Source organism: Poromitra crassiceps (genome assembly GCF_964638095.1).
Source record: "Poromitra crassiceps genome assembly, chromosome: 23".
NCBI classification, from domain to species: Eukaryota; Metazoa; Chordata; class Actinopteri; order Beryciformes; family Melamphaidae; genus Poromitra; species Poromitra crassiceps.
This window is the reverse complement of record NC_139639.1, coordinates 20,954,995-20,960,994: the sequence shown is the minus strand read 5'-3', so window position 1 is coordinate 20,960,994 and position 6,000 is coordinate 20,954,995.

The window sequence follows — 6,000 nt, the reverse complement described above, 5'->3', positions numbered from 1 at the left end:
ATCGGCTCCTCGCAGCAGTAACGTTATGAACATGTAACTGTTGGCTGCAGTGTAGCTTAATTCTGAATGTCGAACGTAATCGCGTGTGTTGCGTGTGCAGGCACGTCAGAGTTCCTGAAATGAGCCGTGTCAAAGCGATTACATGAAGCGCTCAGCGGGGAGCGTCACCAAGAATTTCACTCTGGAGGGTGGTTTCAAAATGTGTCGTTTCCTAAGCTCAAATTTGCCGTCGCCGTCTAAAAGGGAGGCACTAACGATAAAATAATTCCCCGTCACCATAGGAAACCGTCCTTGTGTAAAGTGCCCCTCTTTGTCAACAGCGCTAGGCTCAGTAATGGACCCATGCCCTCGTTGCTCTGCTTGGCCTGTCCCCAAAAAACACTCTCAAAACGTCATAAGGGTGCCCTTGCCTTCTCTACTCTAATAGCTAGACGGCTGATTCTATTGAATTTGAAATCCAGTCGTCCGCATACTCATATGAACTGTGTGCGTGACTTCATACTCATATGAACTGTGTGCGTGACTTCATACTCATATGAACTGTGTGCGTGACTTCATACTCGTATGAACTGTGTGCGTGACTTCATACTCGTATGAACTGTGTGCGTGACTTCATACTCGTATGAACTGTGTGCGTGACTTCATACTCGTATGAACTGTGTGCGTGACTTCATACTCGTATGAACTGTGTGCGTGACTTCATACTCATATGAACTGTGTGCGTGACTTCATACTCGTATGAACTGTGTGCGTGACTTCATACTCGTATGAACTGTGTGCGTGACTTCATACTCGTATGAACTGTGTGCGTGACTTCATACTCGTATGAACTGTGTGCGTGACTTCATACTCGTATGAACTGTGTGCGTGACTTCATACTCGTATGAACTGTGTGCGTGACTTCATACTCATATGAACTGTGTGCGTGACTTCATACTCATATGAACTGTGTGCGTGACTTCATACTCGTGTGAACTGTGTGCGTGACTTCATACTCGTATGAACTGTGTGCGTGACTTCATACTCATATGAACTGTGTGCGTGACTTCATACTCGTATGAACTGTGTGCGTGACTTCATACTCATATGAACTGTGTGCATGACTTCATACTCGTATGAACTGTGTGCGTGACTTCATACTCGTATGAACTGTGTGCGTGACTTCATGGGCTGCATTCACCTTGAAAAGATAAGATATGTGAGGGATGGCAAGCAGGAGGAATTTCTGTGTGTCTGGGAACCATTTATTTCCCACTTCTCCTCGTGGTGACGGGATTACTCCCACTCTACCATCGGCCTCTTCACTTTTAGACCCCCCCCCCCCCCCCTGTTTTATTTATTTTTTATTCTCTCTTCCTTCAATCAATGTAAATGTTGCCCTTTGTCAATTGTTGTACCTATACTTTCATCTCTACTTTGATCCTATTGTCATTGTTATTATTGCTACTATTACTTCACTGCTACATTGTCTCTTCACTATTGTTATGCTGTACTATTGTTAACTACTCCAACCAACAACTAACAATTACTACACTTCCAGAGATGATTTAGTTTTTAGTTTTTTATTTTGATTGGCTGTCATAACTTCTTGTGCATGTTAAATTCAAAAAGCTTCTTCTTCTTCCAATGGTTTTCTGGCAGACTTGCGGTACATTGCTGCCTCTCACAGTTGGATGGTATCACTCTAGATCTGGTTCTTCTTCTTCTTTCATGTTTCGGGTGTTTCTCACACCTCCTTAATCTTGGTTGCTGCGCCTTGTCTCATGTTCCTCCGCTCCTCATCCCTCCTGAGCAACGCGCCTTCACCTTCGTGAAGGGCTCCTCCGTTAATAGAGATTTCAGCCCAGGGGCGGTAGCCATCATCTGGTTCCCGCCAACTGCCATCCAAATTCAAAAAGCGAAAAATAAAGTTCTAAAAAACAAAAAAGCAGTCCCATGCCCTCTTACAATTGTCAGCTTTATCATTGACTCTATAGCTGACGTGTTCTGATACTATTTCTGACATGAATTCTACCCATTTTTTCAAGTCTGGAGAGGAAGTACTTTTCCATAATCTGAGAATCATTCTAACGACACATTTTTATTCACAAACACACCTCTGTAGAGATGTGCAGACATGAGTCGCTGCCCCTTGCTGTGTGCATGCGTAGCTCAGATGGCTACAAACAGTCGCGGAAGTCGCCTGTGATCTATACATAGAAGTAAAGCAAACGGCAGAGGCTAACTTTGATGGAGTGTCTTTATTTATTTATTTTTCAAAAAGTAACAAACAGAAACACAAAACAACTTGCTGAGAAAGTAAACAGATTGAAGATAAATGTGTTTTTCATGTTTTATGTGAAGGAAAGAGCGCGAAACTTACAAACTGTGTGCACTGTTAGCAAAAAAACCTTTTATATTCAGATTTAAACTTGTAACGGTGTGTGTGTGTGTGTGTGTGTGTGTGTGTGTGTGTGTGTGTGTGTGTGTGTGTGTGTGTGTGTGTGTGTGTGTGTCTGTGTGTGTGAGGATTTGTGCACATTTGAACAAGCTTAAAGGATTGTTCCAGTTATTTCCAACCTGGGACTTCGTTCCTAGTTTTTGGCATTGTGCCAATCAATTCTCGTCAAACATTTCCCTAAACAGCATTTCTTATTTACAGTGAGATTTTGTTTGTTGAGTTTTGTGTTTGTTAAACAACAGAACGGAAACCGTAGCCTAAATTAACTTGACGGATACAAAATAACTGAAATGTTTGGCCAGCTGAAATGTTCCTGGAATAATAGTTTCCAAATATTTTGTTTGTTTATTATAAGGGATCAAAATGAGCAACAGTAGTCAGAGAATTATCAGGGCCCATCTGCTAAATCGTATGCGCGCACACACACACACACACACACACACACACACACACATGCAAACATGTACAGATAAAGACACACTTGATCGCTTGAGGAACACACAGACACAAACAAAACACACATCAATATGCATCCACCTACACACATGCACACACAAATGCATAGTGCGAAGATAAGCCAGCACGCACACACACATGTACGTACGCACACACACCCCCACACACACAGACACACACACACACACACACACACACACACACACACACACACACAAAACTCGACCATGCTGTTATCACCCGAGTGTCCATTATGTGTTATAGAATGAGCACAAGCATATTTGCCCACCTCATCCATCTTCTGCTGTCCTATCTGGCAAGGATGTGCAGACACACAGTATCTTGGCCATCCAGGATACTGATGCAAGATATCTATTTAGCTCTGCTAGTCTATTATCGCTAGTGTCTTTCCCTTCCCCTCTTGCATGCCCACCAGCTTTATTTCACTTCCTTATTCTGTTTGTTTTCTCCTCATTCTTCTTTGCTCTTCTGTTGCGTTGCGGTTATCCTTTCATATTTTCACCAACACACTGTTATCTCCCCCTCTGTCTTGAGAAATGTAATGTACAGGTTTATCTGTCGGCTAAATGATTCTGAAAATCAACTTGTGGTGGTGCTGGTGAACATTGCGTACAGTGCCACACGCTGCACGTCTCAGCTTTGGGAGCACTGGTATAGGTGTCTTTTAAGTCACTAGACTTTTTTTATTTTGTGTTTTCTTTTAATCTTTTTTGTATTATGTGTATTTGACTGTATTTTTGTATGGACCTTGAGTCTGCAATAAAGTCTATCTATCTATCTATCTATCTCCATCCCGTTTAGACAGGCCATTCAATTAAATCTCTTCTCCTCTATTCATATGATGTCACAAGCATTTTCCTACCAATATGGCACTACAATAAACACAGCTCATTGGCTGTCTGTGTCACTTGATTGTAAACACCTGTTAATTGATTACAATCACCTGTTATTTTCCCACCAAGATGGCCGTGTGGTGATGTAACAGAATACTATCAATATTTCTCTTCTCTCTCTTCTGTTCCCTCTATTCTCCTCTCCTCTTCTCTCTCTCTTCTCATTTAATCTTAGCCTATACCATCTTATCTCCTTGACCATTCTGCCCTGTGCTTTACCCTCCTCTACATCCTCCATCTTCTCCTTTATCCTCTTCTCTTCTGCTCAGCCCGCTCCTGTTCTCTCATTTACCGTCCCTTCCTCTCTCACTCCATTCATCTCACATTCCCTTTTCTTATCTCAACCCAGTCGCCAGAATAAAATGTTGGCATGTTACATTTCTACCAACCACGGAGACGTTATTAAATCTCAACGTTGGTGAACCAAAGATACGTTGCATATCAACATTTCAACAAGTCCTCCATCCACAGGAGCATTTCGAGCATTTGAAAAACATTGGTTCATTTGAAAACAACAACTTGGGTTGTTGTTGCTCAGTCATCCGTAGAGCCGCTCACTCTGAGTAGAGACGCTGCTCCTTCGCATAGAAAGGAGGTGGTCGAGGTTGTTCGGGCATCTGGTAAGGATGCCACCTGGTCGCCTCCCTAAGGTGGTGTTCCAGGCAAGCCCAGCTGGGAGGAGACCACGGGGCAGACCGAGGGCTAGGTGGAGATCTCCACGCTGGCCTGGGAACGTACGCCTTGGGATCCCCCAGTCAGAGCTGGCTAATGTGGCCATGAACTTGGGTTATGGTTAGGCAACTAAGACAACTTGGTTATGGTTATGGTTATGGTTAAATAACAAAAATGTTAAATGTGACTTACACAGTAGCGTTGAAATGTAGACTTTGGAAACGCTGGGAATGGCACTCTGGTTTCCGGTATGTAAGGCAAGTGTTTACGCCGCCTCCACCACCCCCGACCACAATGCTCTGAAGGATAAGCGTTCTGCACTTTTCTCACCGCGAGGTAGAGCGATCTGCTGAGCGGAGCGCAAATCTGCAGGACAAGAGGCGAGCATATACAGAGGCTATCTTCTTCCCCTCTGATTGGTTGCACTCATAACTAAGTGCGTATAACATAAGTAGGTCAGCGTTGAGATATTTTGAACTTTGAGCGCAGAGCAAAGTGGCAACATGGAGCTGTGCACGTCGCCAAGGGGAGCGCTGCCGCCTAGTTGAGAAGCGCCGCTCTTCCCCCATAGAAAAACAATGGGACATGTGTAGGCGCCTTTAATGCCCAATGTGCTTTTAGTGTCCAGTGCTTTCAATAACAACCCAGAGGTCTAGGCTATAATGTTACACATACTGTATCTAGCAATGTTGATTATGCAACTTCATTTTGGTTATATTGGCGACTTAGCTGGCTATCTCCACCACTCTACTCTGCTTTCCTCCTCCTCCTCTCCTGTCTTCCTCCTGGCCTCCTCTGGGGCTGTTAGTAGCTTATTTGGTTCTAAGAAATCCAGTCGGCCCGGCCCATCTGCATGATTATGCACAGCGCCACTGATTGGTTCCAGGGAAATCATTCCACTGGAACATGATGTCCTGGATTGAAATAGCCCACAAGAGTAACAAAATAAACTCACTCCTCTCCAATTTCAAAGTATCAAACTTTATATCCACTCATTGCAAGTCTGATCAGACAACCAAGTCCTTGCTTAAGTGATAAGATTAACATTTTCCCTGTATAATGGATTTAGGTAATGACAACTCTATCCTTTTATTTTAAGGCTTCCTGCTTCAGGGATCAAATCCTTCATTAAATCAGACCAGATCTGGCAAGGTAATTTGATACATCTGGTATTAGGTGACAGTTTCATTAACTTGTCTCTTCCTCCCCGGCACCTGGATTATCACAATCTATAGTCTGAGGGACTACTTGATATACACAGGTTCCCAGCTTTATCATATAAAATCACTGGCTTTGTAAGACAAAACTGTTGCTATACGTGTATCTTCTCTCTATTCCATCATGATGGTCTAGAACACACATTTTCTCTGAGATCTGTGTAATCTTATGTTTTTTTTAATATCCTTTGTAAACGTTTTGTAACGCTTTTTTGTCAAATTTTGCAGGCGATTGCAACACAATTGCGCCTTGCAAAAAAGACGGACGGACCCTCGAATTATAGCAGTAGGATGATAATAA